Here is a 15787-nt window from a genome sequence, read left to right as displayed (position 1 = left end):
ACCCATGTTTTTGCTACCTTCTGTTTTAATTTTCATTGTACTTCTTTATGTATTTATTTAATCTTTCTTCCCATCAGTACTAAAGATTGAAGCACATGATAGACAAGTACTATACCAATGAGCTGCATCCCCAGTTCTCTTTTAAATTTTATTTTGAGAAGAGATATCACTAAGTTGCCCAGGCAGGCCTCAAACTTGCAAGCCCCCTGCCTCAGTCTCCTGAGCATTGGGATCATAGGCTTTCAACATCATGCTTGGCTGGTGTAAATTTTAGTGTTTAGTGCATATTCTCTATACACTTTGATTCATTCCTGGTACCCAAGTACATTAGAAAACAAAGGAATCTTGTTAGGGGATGATAGATCTTGTTAGGAGATGTTTACAAAAGCTCAGCCACCCCACTTAGATTCTCTAGAAATACACATCAGACTAGGAATAACTAGGAATTAAGGGTAGAAGAGCACTGAGCCTTTTCCTAATATCCAACTGGTTACAAAGCCTGGACTTGGGTCCTTTCCATGTTTCTTCAAGAAAACAAAATGTTGTTCTTATCAAGGTCCAGCAACAGACTTCAGTGGCTGTGACGTACTTATCTGACTACATGTTGATCTAGGCTAAAGGAAACATCCAAGAAGGACTCAGAGGAAGCAGCTTGCTAGCATCCCCAGTGCCCTGCCAGCCAAGGTATGCAAGTCAATTCCCTTAGAAGTGTCTTACATACAATCCACCCATGCTACCCTTTTCTCCTCCAAAGCCAGGCTCAAGTTTAAAGGAAATTTAGGATTTTCAGCTGTCAGACAGCTCAAGATATCAAAGACATGGACGGACTACACTAAGTACTAAAGCTGAACCTAAGATTTCAGGCAAGACATGTTCATTCCTGATCCCATGAATGTATTTTCAAAATGGCATTTTTAGCCACATTCGATGGATGATTGGGAATAGCACAACTAACTTCAGAAGTTGTAATCCTTTACCTAAAATTCCCAGGAATTACCTACGATACAGAGACTTTGAAAAGGCCTGGTGCTGGCTTAATCTTTTAAGGACCTTAGGAAAACTGATCTCTCTGCACTGATCTGTCCAAGCACCTACGGTGACTGTTCAAGAGAACGCCTGCTATTACTGATGTAACGGATGTCTCACAACAGCTCTTAGACATCTCAGGACTTTGTTTATTGTAACTAATTCTCTATTTTGAAAATTTTTACCCCACCTGAATATTATATAAAGTACCAGAATTAGACCAAAATACCTAAAGGGAAAGGTAGACAGTCTGATATCTAGCATAAATGATGGTAGTACTATCAATTAGAAACTTCTTTATAAAACCAAAAAGTCATTTTGTTTTCATTGTCAACAGCAGTTTCATAATAATGCTGAACACAATGCAGAAACTGTTCTCATTACAGTGCTAATGTTATTAATGGTAATTAGGAAAATAACAACCCATTGTTTTATCACTAGTAGTAAACATTGCCCAGACTGCATAAAGGTGAAGCAATTCTGTGCACATCTGTAAAGCATGTGGGAGTAATTCTTTTTCAGCACAGGTATGGAAAATTCAAAAAAGGTGCTAGATTTGCCCAGCAGGTGTCAATAACCAATTAAACAAAATTTACAAAAAAAATTATGTGGAAAAGATACCTATGCACAGACATTGAGGAATGATGTAAATTGTGCAGTGAAATACAAATTGTCCAAAAGTAATCTCTTTCCATGCTTCCAGTTCATCAATCAGGACATATCCTACTTTGAACTGCTGAGATTTCCTGTATAAATCTAAATGAACTCTTCACAACATTTTAAAATGCACCAATAAGCTCAAAACCTTCCTTCTCAATGAAAAAAATTAATACACTCAGACTTCACTCCCACCAAATCAGCAATTATTTAATCTAAAAAGCATATTGTTCTTCTTTTTCAAAATAAAATTGTTCCCAAATGGGGACAGTTACATGGATTAGGGTGCATTTGTACTCTCTTATTCCTGAAGCTTAAAAGGTGTTTTGGAAAAAGATCATGAACCAACCACTGAAGTACTTAGTGGAAAAGTTGATTTATCAAAAGAAGCTGAAACATAATAATGACTATGAAAAAATGGTAAGGTTCAATGAAAATATTTTTTAAGAAATTAAAACTAGCCAGGCGAGGTGGCATGACTGTAGTCCCAGCAAATAGGAAGGCTGAGGTAGGCAGATGGTTAAGTTGGAAAGTTAGAGTCTGTCTCAAAATAAAAATTAAAAAGGGCTGGGGATATACATTTCAGGGATAGAACACCCCTGGGCTAAACCCCAGTAAAACACACACACATACATACACACACACACACACACACACACACACGAAGAAATTAAAACTATATTAAACTTTTTAATGCACAACAAGTTCTGTGCAAAAGATAAAAATTAAAAAATTCTGAACACTAGGAAGAGCAAAGAATTGTGCAAAATTTCCTCCATGATCACATAATCAGGCCTTATTAGTTCAATAATTAGAAAAAGAGTTTTAGGTATTTAATGAACTAAAGCTAGCCATCAGTAAGATTTGAATATTAAAAGTAACTGCCTTAGGCTCAATAGTGCATGTCCCTGTAATTCCAGATACATAGGAGACTCAGTCAAGAGGATCACAAGTTCAAAACCAGCCTGCGTAACCTAGTGAGATCCTGTTTCATGTTTCAAAATAAAAATTTTAAAAGCTAAGAATACAATTCAGTGGCAAAGGACTTGCCCAGTATGTACAAGGCCCTGGTTTCAAACCCCAGTACTGCAAAAAAATATTTTTTACGATAATAATAATAATAATAATAATAACAACAACAACAATGATGTTTCCAGTCAGGTAAAAATCAGTTCGAATGCAAGTCAATAAAGAGATGGAAAGAAAATAATAATTTAAAAAATGGCAAGTAAACAAAAGCCTAAAAGTATACTTGTTCTGACAATAACATAAATAAATTAAGCTCCCATTTAAAAAAAAAAAAAAAAAGGCATCCTGTTAGTGAAAGACAGATACACAATTATTTGTTCAATATAAAAATCAAAGACAGCAAAAAAGTGACAAACTGGTTAGGAAAAAATGGCAAGAGGAAGACCTATATCAAAGAAAGTCATTTCAGAGAGATCAGATACAATTCTGACCTTTTAATACTTTAATGGCTTGAGCTATAGAATGTTATATGAAAGTACATACAGGAAAAAAACAAAACAGCAAAGATGAGCTCTTAGGGAAGGAAAATGTGGGGAATGAAGGGGAGGCCACAGAGGGCACCAGGAGGGCGGACGGGTTCAAAGCACAGGTTGGCACCTATGGAGAGGCCACAAGGAAACCCACTGATCTGAACAATGTGTAAAACCGAATGCACATAATAAAGTTAACATCAAAAATACATTTTAAGTAATAACTCAAGGCAACAAAAAATAAAAATAAAAAGTCAGATTTCTGAATTATAGTACACATTACTCTATTGTGGTACTCTCCAAACCACAATGAAAGGTTTTAAAATTTTAAAGAAGTATTAACAAAATCTATCAAGAGCATAAACACAAACACACACACACACAGCTAATCTGAGCCAAAATCCAACAGTAACAAAATTCCAAAAGGGAATTAAGGAATAACCTTTTCAATTAAAGCAGCTGCAAAAACCTGATGAGACACAGTGAACTTAATTGTATGTGAAAAGATAGCTCTTCCAACTGAAGTTTTTCTTAAAGAATTTAAGATTCCACTGATTTGCAAATAGGTGCAAGGGAATTTTTGAGGTGGTTGGCACTGTTCTAAAATTGAAGTATGAGATGGTTACACAACTGAATAATTTTACTAACACTCGTTAATTTCTATCCTTAAAAACAGATGAATTTTATGTTTGAAACTTGTATATTAAAGAAACAGTTCATTAATGAAAATAAAATATTTCACTAAATTCCTTGCCCCAAAAAGAGTCAGGTCTGTTTTGGGTCCAATGGATTATGTAAAACTTGCAGAAACACCTTTCTTATTATCAACAGTGTTTTATAAGAAGATTTCATCAGAGAAGTAAACAGGGGACAAGTCTCTTGAGGACTGTTTGGCAATTCTGCCTATCACCATCAGTTTAAAAACACAAGAAAAGGAGAAACTATCTCTAAATTCATGCATCATACACTTATTCCAATCTAATTAGAAAAGTTTCTTTAATGCCAAGTGAGAGACAAGATCCTTGAATATACTTGAACTTTGGAAAGTCATTTATCTGTGTTAGTGATGTTTCCAAATAAACATTTAAAATATTATTACAGAGATAATGACTTAAAAGTTGTGCTCTTAGCTTGGAAAATGAAAACTGCTGAAGTGCTTCCATTTGCCCAACACACATGTTATTCAACATTTAAAGGAGTTCAGGGAACTCCAGAATAGTAGGAAAAACCTTAAGTTAACAAAACAAGGAGAAGAAAATAAATCAAGACCAATCTAACTACATGATCTCAAACAAAAAGCAATTAAGACATTGGGGGCAATCTGACTTTGATAGCCTCAAAACAGACACACTCAACCCAGAAAGTAAAACCTGATAATGTTCTACTCCTATCAATAGAGTCATGACTCCACTCTCTAGTACGTGGTTGAGTCTGCTATAATGCCATCTGTTCATAACCCTACGACGAGCAGGCAAGAGCAGGACCTGCACAGAGCAGTGCCCAATCGAGGACTCAAACCTAGTCCACCACTTGGGCATGATATGATGCCCAGGCTGAACAACGCTGACCAAGGCTTGGTGACATACCTGACTTTCATTCTGGAACAGAAAAGAAGTTTGAATCGTACAATGAGTAAAAGATGTACAACATCGAGATTAAAAAGCTGAAATGAACAGAAGGTGTTTAGCATTCCTTGGGTAACTGTGGACTAAAAAGAAAAATGTTTTCAAATAGTCTCAGCAATTCACACACAAGTAACATATACAATACAAAAATAAACTGATAAAGAAATATCTGACTTCTTTGGTAGTTTCTAGCTCTATGAAAATGAGACTTGATTTTTTTTTTTTTTTTTTTTTTGCGGTGCTGGGGATCGAACAAAGGGCCTCATGCTTGCAAGGCAAGCACTCTACCAACTGAGCTACATCCCCAGCCCGAGACTTGATTATTGAAAAGAAATTTGGAAACAATGTTATTTGGTTTTCAAGGATAAATATACAAAATTAAATTACAGAACTTAGTTTTTCTTATTTTCTGTAAGAAAACATGTGACACTGTGAAAGTGTCCATAGCTATGTTAGTAAACTTACATGTCACTAAGTGTGTCAATGAAGGACTAGTCAGCTTTTCGCTCATGTGACCAAAAGATCCGACCGGAACAATTTTAAAGTAGGCAAAGTTTATTTGAGAGCTCACATTTTCAGAGGACTCAATCCATGGACAGCAGGCTCCATTCCTTGGGGCTCAAGGTGAGGCTGAACATCAGGGTGGGAGAGGGTGGTGGAGGGAAGCAGCTTGCATCATTAGGATGCAGAGAGAGAGAGACTCCTCTCTCCAGATAGAAAATGCAAACCCCACAGTCACGCCCCAATTCCCACCTCCTCCAGCCACATCCTACCACTTCAGTTAATCCCACTAGGGATTAATTCACTGGGTGAAGACTCATACCACCCAATCCTTTCTCCTCTGAACCATCCTGCATTGTCTCACATGTGAGCTTTTGGCAGACACCTCACATCCAAACCATAACAGAAAACTAATATTAGTTCTATAAGGAAAGAACTAAACTGGTGTGGAAAGTATTAGAATCAACTTTTTTGAAAAAATGGCAGACATTTCAGAGGTGGGATGAGTCACACAAATGAATGTTCTAGAATAGTTCAGATCCCTGGGATGGACCTGATTTTGTCCACCAAAAATTCATTCACTGAAGCCCTAATTTGACTACATTTGGAGACAGAGCCTTTAAAGAAGTAATTAAGTCAAAGGAAGGTTATGGGGATAGTGCTATGATTGGACCATGTCCTCCAGAATTCAAGTACTAGGAACTTAAACACCAATCCACCAGCGAAGGGGGTCAGGGGAGGAGGAGGTCACAGGGTTCTACCCTAACGAATGGACTAATTCATCATCTTGGAGCAAGTGGGACACTGTTGAGTGGGTGTGTTGTAAGTGCATTCCCTTTTTACCACTCCCCCTGACCTGTTTTGGTAAAACATGGCTCTTACAGATGCTGGTACTGTTCTCTTGGACTTGCCGGCCTCCAGAACCAGGAGTCACACTGATGTCTATTGTTGATCCTTTCCCCAGTCCATGGCATTATTGCAGCAGCAGCAAACAGACTGAGACAGGTAGGCAACAAGCTATTCTGACTGCAGTCCTAATAAGAAGAGATTAAGGAACTCAGAGGCACTTGTGGGTCACATACAGAGAAGTCGTCTCTGGAGGCCATGGCAAGGAGGTAACTGTCCCAGGCCACACGGGGTGAGCCCAGGAGAAACAAGCAGGTGGATACTGTGATGGTGGACTTCCAGCCTCCAGAACTGCGAGAATATAAATTTCTGTTTGTAAAGTCACACACTGAGGTGTTTTGTTATAGGAGCCCTAGCAAACTAATACAGTCTTTTGTACAAATAGCCTAGCCATTCACTTTACACCTTTACAATACAATAAAAATAAAAGAAACCTAGCTCTTTTCCATTTCTTTCATTCTTCTTACAAGAAATTCTGGAAAACACTATTTGGCGTCATCAGTCTTCTCTTCTCATTTTCTGTTTAACACAATCCACAGCCACTTTTTCCCCATGTCCTAAGACAGTTTATCAAGCTCAACAACAGTTTGTGAAGAGTATTTGCAGAGCGAAGGACAAGAGACTCAAAGACATTCTGTCTCAGTAGTTAAAAGCACACACCTAGCAATATCATGCTGACTAAAATATGTCTTGTTCTCCTCTCTTAATGAACATTCACAATGACAGTGAAAGCTGGATTTTAGTTTAGAATTCTGTACCCTTAAGCTTCTTGGTGGAAAGAGCCAGCACTGATCTGCTGACCTTATGCCCCACCTGCAGTGATACACATGTCCAGATGCTGACACCCCAAACCAACTTCCAGGCTACATTGCACACTTTTTTCAATCCCACTGGAACCATGGGGTGTCTAGGCACATGCATAGCTGTGGTACAGCACTCTCAAGAGGACAGGCAGAGACAACAGAGCCTAGAAACCAGATTGAAGGTATTTGGCTGAAATTCCAGTGTCCCAGCAGCATGGTCTGGAAGAGGTGCAGTGGGCAGGCACCAAGTAGGCATATACTTGGTCCTTGGACTTCCTCCATTCGAGGAAGGAAAATGTCTTAAGGAGGGCCAGAACAGGGGCCAGGGCAAAGGTCCCTTTTGCCTGCCTTTAAAGAGAGTGCTGATCATTAACAACCTTCATAATGTTAAGCTATGGTCCTTCTTGGTTCCTACCTTACTGATTTAACAACAGCAGCTGATAGGACTACCCACTCCCTCATCTTTGAAGCACTTCTCTTCACTCCTGCTTTTTCCCCAGTCTCTTTGGCCATTCTCAGTTTTTTTCTATGCCCTCCAAATCTTTCCAGCTATTAAAGCTGAAATACCCCAGGGCACAGTCCTTCAACTTCTTTTCCCAGTATATACTTAACCCCCTTGATGATCTCATCCAGGCATAGGATTTTACGTACTCTGTGCTTATGATGCTTAACTTTTATATCTTCAGTCCCAATCTCTCTACAGAATTCCAGTCTTGTAAATACAGCTGTACCCTCCAATTCCACTTTGATGTCATCTCAAACTTAAAATAAACAAAGGTAAGTTCTCAATGCTTCCAGCTATTAATGACACCATACCAATTCTAGTGGCTCAGGATAAAACCTTCACCCCCTTGACAGTTACCACCCTGCTCACAACTACCACCATCCCTGACCTGGAGCATTACAGCACTCCCTGGGCGACTACCCTGCTGTGCCCTTGCCCTGTATTTCTGTGCATATCTCCCAGGAGGCAGGGTGGTCCTGTGAAAACAAGTCAACTCACGTCCTTCTCCTTCTCAAAATCTTACAGGTTTGTCCGCTAAGCACCGTTAGAATAAAGATCAAGGTCTGCGGGGGCGCCTGGCTCTCCTTGCAGTGCTTGACAGAGTTCCACTCAAGGATGATTGCAAAGACTCATCCTAAAAGGATTGCATGCCAGATGTATGCCTCCCTAGCTTGGATGTTATTCTGTGGAGTTTTCCTAATAATATATTACTCACTTCAGTCTGGAGATCTTGCTAGAGGTGATGGGAATAATTCTACAAATTTCCAGAAAAACATCATGGAGACAAAACACACGTTGAAATCCTGTGATGATTAACCTCACAACAGCAGAATGTTTTTATTATGTTTAAAACCAAACACTGCATTTACTGGCATAGCCAGAACCTGTTGGGGCACAGAAACTTATAGGTAACAATGTTTCCCCAAGTTCTAAGCACAAAGCACCTCCCACAGTAGCTACTAGATATGGACCAGCTTATTTTATCAATGGCAAGCCCTGGTGATTAAGTAAGGATAATCTGTAAGGTTACTGTTTTCTCAGAATCTTTCAGTAAAAACAATTTCTGCCTATGCTTTGGAAACTTCTTTGATTTTATTAGTCACAAGCCTGTCATCAGAGCCTGAAGAAAAATGTATATAAACTCAGCCTTCCCCAGAATGAAGTGGGAATGATTGCACCAGAACTGTGTCTTTCATTCTCTATCCATCGCCGACGTTGTCTCCCCGTGCCCCCTTACCAGTGTGGAACCCATGGACTCCTGCTGGGGCTGGACCCCGGCAAAGGTCATTAAGGAAGCCTATAAGACATTCCCAACTCTTATCTGGCTCTACTATGTATCTCTGATCTCATTTTCTATTCTTTTATGCCTTGCTCAATCTGTAACCATTTTACTGGCCCCCTCTCCACTATTCTTTAAAAAAGCCAACTATGTTTCTACCTCAGGGTCTTTGCATCTGCTATATCCTTAGTCTGAAGGCCTGAAAGTCACATGACTTACTATCTTTTCTTCTTTAGATCTTTAAATGTTTCCTTCTCAGTGAGGACTTTCCTGATCATCCTATTTACAATTGTAAGCCTGCTTCCACTTAACATCAGTGGCTCCAGAAGCTAAGAAGTTCAAGGCCAGCCTCAGAAACTTAGAGAGGTCCTAAGTAACTTAGTGAGATCCTATCTCAAAATTAAAAACAAAACAAAACAGGCTGGGGATATAGCTCAGTGGCAAAGTGTCCCTGGGTTAAATTCACAGTACTCACCCCCAAAAATATTTTACTTATTTTGCTAATTCTTTACCTCCCTCAAACTCTTCCTATCATACTGTACCAGCAACTAGATCACAAACTGCATAAGAACCAAGATTTGTATCTGTTTATTCACTATTATATCTCCACAGCTGGAAATGCTATCTAGAATTTATTCAATAAGTACTTGTTTAATTAATCAATATGAATAATCTTTTACGGTCTGCTATATTAATATGATCTTTTAAATCTCTCACAGAATGGCCCTTGAAGCAACTATCGGAGAGTGAGTTATAAAAAGCTGGTTCTCTGAGGCTTGACCATGAGAACTCAGAAGCTGCGAGTGCGGTGTCATGTGCACTGGAGAACTGCGGGCTCGGTAAGCTCACATCAGTTTTCAGACTCCTTATTCTTTCAATGTGCTATTACTGATTTTGTTCTCAAATGTGATCATATGAGATTTAAGATATTTTAGAGAGTCAGGTATAGTAAAATAAAGGGAAAGTAGGATATAATTATAGTTAGTTTAAGAAATCTTCATTCTGGCATTTGAGAATTTCAAAAGTACTTGTTCAAAAAAAGGTCAAAAACCACTACTAAGAGAAGTTAATAACTCTGTTGGTATTATATGAACTTACTGATGAAACTGCCACTTTTAAGTAATTTGGATAATATGAAGTACTTAAAAATCTTATTTCTTTAACCTTCTAACAAGTTTCTTCTTACCCAACCTTTTATTTTATTAAAAAACAATTTAAAAAAAGAACAACATTTTTCCAACATATATTGAAATGGTAGAAATCTTTTAAAATGTATACTAGCAAACACTGACTTCTATTGTTACTGTACTGTATAAAGAGAGTACTGATCATTAACAACCTTCACAATGTTAATCTATGGTCCTTCTCAGTCCCTATCTTACTCATTTAACAACAGGAGCTGATAGGACTACCCACTCCCTCATCCCTGAAGCACTTCGCTTCACTCCTGCTTTCCCCCAGTCTCTTTGGCCATTCTCAGTTTTTTCCTATGCCCTTCAAATCTTTCCGGCTATTAAAGTTGAAATTGTTATTGTATAAACAACAATAGCATTTATAAAAGAAACCCAATGGATTGTACAAGTCAAGTAGTCTCTTGAGTAAATTTTCAGTGAGAAGATGATTTGCATGGAGGTAGTCATGCACAAAGATGGGGTTTGCAGGGAGCTCTCCTCTTACTAGCACACTTCATTCAGCAATGGCATGTACTCCAGGGAACAAGATCACTACCTCAAAGAACCCTAGCTATAAAAGGTCACTGCAGCACCATAATAGGAAGGCCTCACATCCTAAAGTCTTCTGCATCACTTAATTTACATTATCACTTGGCCTCTGAGGTACCTGAATTAGAAACTCAAGGTTTTTAACAAACTTCACTTCCATACAGCAAGGGATTTTCATCTGGCTCCAGAGGATTTAAAGTTAAGAAGCATGTACCATTTTAAATTTGGACAAAATAGAGATGGGGAATGAGAAAATTCAATTGTGAAGGAGGGGCAAATCATGTAAAGGAAGCTTAATTACATAGAGAATCATAAATTTCCCAACTATCAATAATTTTAATCTGAACACATGGCATTTCACCAAGTTACAAATATGTAAAATTTTACAAAATATGTAAAATTTCCAATACTAGGTGATTTACATAAATTTACATATTTTTAAAAAGTTGATAGTTCCTCCTATCCACACACAAACATAAGACAAAGGATAGACCCTGTGGAGATTGAACTTTGATCCCAAGCAGCCTCTAAAAAGTAGCCTCTCCACTGGTGATCTACACGTCTGGCAATGAATGAGGAGGTGACACTGGCTAAGGAGTTCATTTTGAGGGTGAACACATACATAACACCTCAATGTCTGACTAGCAACATAGGGACAAAGGCTGGTAAATGCAGGGTTCACTGCTGGTCTTTCAATGGAACCCCACATATTTCACAGGCTCCATGTAAAAAAAAAGCAAGCAATTCAAATGCCTATGTATTGAAATTCTGCAATCATCATATAACATTACTAAGTATCATAAAAATTCTAAGTTAAACTACATTTAATTTACTGACTGAAAAAGCGTAAGAGAAAGACAAATCTAAGCCAAGTCACAAGACAAAAAAACAGTAGTTAGGACCCTTGCCAGCCATCACCACAGACCTTGGTGGTTAACAGAGATAGGAAAAGTAGAAACAAAAACTTCAGTTCTCCTTCCTTCCTCTGTCTAAGTTCTGTCTTGGTCTTGAACGTAAAATAAACATAATGGGCAAGGGTGGGCTTGCAGTTTAAATCAACTATTAATCCAGCTCTGTGAACATTCTTATCACATCATGGAAAAAGAGAGTCAACTCATCCTCCTTGAGAGAGAGTACACAAAATATCAGCAACAGGAAAGAAAATGAAAGAGACAAACTTCAGCTATTTGGGACACTGCTATGCCTTAAAATTATTTATTTTTCACTTTCACATTTAAAATTCCCTACACTCCAAACAGATCAAAGTTTTACAGATTATCCCTCAAAAAAACAAGACAAGAAACACAAATTAATAACTATTTAAGCATTCTGTTTCATCATGATAACAAACAGATGGTTTTAATATTCTAGAGGCTAATTCCTGAACAATTAAAAACACAGCAAGACATTAACATCTAATGAAACATTTTAACTACCAGTATATGCATCTGCCATTAATTCCCACACAGTAAGGTCTTGGATCTCCTCAATCTGTTCTTTATTAAGGAAAGTTTTTCCACTCTGAATTTAGTGAAGTAGAGAATTAACAACTGTTTTCAATCAGCAATCAGCAGGCTATTTCACCAATGTGTACTGAAAGTATATACACTATCAGACTTAAATTTATTCTTATGATGGCTTTGATGTACACGTACTTATAATTTAAGAACAGATTCAATTTTCTAATTAAGATTCCCCCCCCCAAACACCACGTTATCCTTGATATATGAGAAATTCTAATTCAGTTGTTACTAAAAAAAGTATATGCACTGAGTGACTCAGCTAACTTTTTGCTCAAATTTCACAAAATCACCTGGATGAAGCTCCTACCATTGTGGCAAGATGGAAAGGCAATCATCACAGAATAATACAAACGGAATGAATCACACTCTCAGCTCCAGCAGGTTAAGACAAGGTGATCAGTTACCATGAGGTTACTTTCATCTCCATCACAATAAAAATGTTGTACACATTTGTCTACTATTACATGATTTATAAATAATTGCACATAATTCACCTAATTTAATCTTCACATAAAAGAAAAATTTCAAGTGTCCCCGTCACAAACAAAGAATCAGAAAGTCAGAGATAAATGCCCTCAACTGAGATCCCCAGGAATGCCGGGTGAGCTGAGCCTAGAGCAGTGATAATCTGGGGTCAATACTCCCTTCACTGCCCTAAAGGCAATGCCTACTATTTGCCACAGGCTATTTATTCTCAGAGCAGCCTGTGAGGCAGACACAATCACTACCATTTTAGGGTTAAGAGGGGGTTCATGTTAACCTAGCATTAAACAAACAGGAAGAGACATACCCAGGATTCAGTCAAGGCTTTGTATTTCAGAATCTGCATTGTTTCCAAAATATTATGTGATACCTCAAAGTAACTCGATGATTCATGGGCAATGGAGACTTGCTACAGTCAATGGCAGTGTGACTGTTTTCTGGGTAGATAACAAAATCTAATATTTTATGATTCAGTGACCAAATATTTATGTAAGCAGTTAGCAAATTAGATATAATTATTCTGACATTCTGACATCTTTTTAATGGAGGAAATTAACTAAATACCACCACATACTTTCATGATATTTTTATAACAATGTCTCTCAATTCTAAATGAGCAATACATAATTTGATGTGGTTACATCTTAATATATTAATTGTACTAATCTAAAAATTAAATTCTATAATAATATCTCATAATTGAAGCACTTTTTAAAACAGATTTTATTTTGGGGGGAGGAGGTCATATTAGACCCAGACAAGCAATGAAGAATAGAATTTCATTTATGTTAGCAATGTAAAGGGGAAAACATTTTTAAAATAATGATGAGGTTAAAAAAAATCTATAATCAACTATAGGGTATTTAAAATCTATAGGTGTCAAAGAATTCTTATCTGGTTTAAAACTCAGCTCTGAGTATTTAGTACAAGATTATTAGGAGAAAAAAGAGTAGAAAAAGGCATGCAGACAAGCCTATTTGTTAAAAAACAAACCAAAAATTCTGCTGCGTTCTAATATATGTAACAAAGAAACTAATACTCAAACTATGTACCAGGAAGTGCCTGAGAGTTAGTAGACCTGGTAAAGTGAAATCATCAGATTGAGGCAGGAGAGTTCAAAGCCAGCCTCGGCAAAAGCGAGGTGCTAAGCAACTCAGTGAGACCCTTCTCTAAATAAAATATAAAATAGGGCTGGGGTGTGGATCAGTGGTCCAGTACCCCTGAGTTCAATCCCTAGTACCAAAAAAAACCCCAAACAAAACAATACACACACACACACACACACACACCCCAAAAACCACGCAACACTGTACAAAACACTATAAAAGACTGTAACTAGGGCTGGGACTATAGCTTAGTGGCAGAGCACTTGCCCACCATGTGTAAGACACTGGGTTTGATCCTTAGCACCACATAAAAATAAATAGGCATTCTGTCCATCTATAAATACAAAAACAAAATTAAAAAAAAAAAGATTGTACCTCCTGTAATTGAACAATTATGATGTCTTTAAACCAAAATGTTAAGAATAAATCCATAAAGTCACCACAAAAATATAATAATATAGGATTTTTCATAGTAATCAGGTTAAATATATTTTACATTGAAATTTGTCCCAATAATATTGATGGCTAAAAATATTTGAAATAAAAAGAGTAAGAGAGACCATTGTCAACAAATGTCTGAAGGTGACTGGGAAGAAAACTGTCTTTGAGAGGAGACACAATTTTAGTGGAATTTTGTTTTCATCCCAACCCCCACCCCAAATCCCTAAACACACATTAAAATGTCATTATGGCTATATATTTTCTACCTGTGTAAGACAAAGGTGGGGGAAATTTTTTGTACCTTTATCTTTTCTTTTTTTTTTTTTTTTTTTTTTGGGCAGTTTTAATGAAAATTCATAAGCCAGATGGCGTTCAATAAATGTAAAGAGCTAAAGAATTTGGTTTTATAGAAAAACATCAATTAGCATAGGAAAATTAGCAATTAAGCAATCATTATACAACATAAATCACTATCGCTAACGAGTGAGCATATACACTAAAATTCTAACACTGACTTTTGAAAAGCAAATATATCTGAAGTGTAGTATTTTGTTGTGGAAGGTTGACCAGTATTTCATCACAGTTGTCCATGGGTTTCACCCTACATTATCATCCTACTGTAAAAATCTCCTTTCTGGATCTTCTGAGCAACTGACTTCTGGCACATGCCATTTGCTATTTCTATTCTAAAATTTTTAAATCTGCCCACTTATTCTGTACGTGCAAGTTAGTTTGGTCCTTATGAACAAAAAAATGGTATATCCATTATAGCTCTCTAATTCCACAATTTTGTCATCAGGTCTATAGGTTAATCCAGTAAGTTCCATTCCTAAAGGATGCAATATCAGGTCCAGAACCACCCTAAAATACAGAGATAATTTGTGCAAAGATATATACAGCCAATTGTTTCTGCTGAGTGTCTAAATGAAGATGAGATGATCGAAATGTCAACCATATGAAGACTGAAGCAGTACAAGGTCCATGAAGTTGAAAAAAAAAGTACAATAACATACAATGGTACTCTGTAGAGATATATCTGAAATAATGAAGGTAGTGACCAGGAGAATTAACTATCTTAAGGAAGATCTGTTTGAAAGCTGATGCCTTCTAAAACCCTGGAATACCATTAAAATATACCTGTTTGCTATTTGTGTTCTATTTCTCTAACTGCCAATTTTCTGTGATGCTTTACTAGCCAATAAGCTTTTCAAAATATAATTCTTAACGGAATCCAAATCTGAGTTATAGGCATATATATAAGTAACTGCAGAGTTACTGCAGAAAAAAACCAACACTTTTTTTTTCTTTAGTGTGTGAATGATACTTTTATCAACTGTGCCTTTTAGTCATTTCAATTCTCCAAAATAATAACCTGTCTGTCTTGTTCAGTGATTAAAAATATCAGGAGAAAACTTGGCGGAACCTGACGTTTTTAGAGAAGTCTTGAAATTTAAATAAACTTGTGAAATAACTAGCATTTTTACTTAACATTAAACAGAATCAGTAATTGGGATATGTATTTTTCTGACCTACAAAGGCAAAAGGGCTAAGTCCAAAATTTCTGATGAATGCAGAAGTATAACAGTTTCCTATTTCCCAGAAATCCTGCTGGTACTGTGGTATGGAAAACACTGGGTACCATGAAGCTTACCCAGTGGAGGCCAAGACAAGATGCCCTGAGTTACAAACTCAGCTAAAAAAAAGACCCCACA

The 15787-nt window shown here is 37.1% G+C and overlaps 1 protein-coding gene and 1 long non-coding RNA gene across 13 annotated transcripts in view; one reads left to right on the top strand and one right to left on the bottom strand.

Moving 5' to 3' along the window:
• The window catches only part of AUTS2 (activator of transcription and developmental regulator AUTS2), a 1098554-nt gene that overhangs the window by 558442 nt on the left and 524325 nt on the right, over nucleotides 1-15787 (bottom strand). The gene's annotated exons all lie outside the window — the stretch shown is intronic.
• LOC306650098 lies at nucleotides 5342-9986 on the top strand. The gene is made up of 2 exons (XR_013760805.1): nucleotides 5342-8083; nucleotides 8806-9986. It is a non-coding gene; the product is annotated as an uncharacterized lncRNA (long non-coding RNA).

The sequence above is a fragment of the Sciurus vulgaris genome (assembly GCF_902686455.1).
Source record: "Sciurus vulgaris genome assembly, chromosome: 18".
Classification (NCBI taxonomy): domain Eukaryota; kingdom Metazoa; phylum Chordata; class Mammalia; order Rodentia; family Sciuridae; genus Sciurus; species Sciurus vulgaris.
This window is presented reverse-complemented; position numbering and strand designations above follow the sequence as displayed.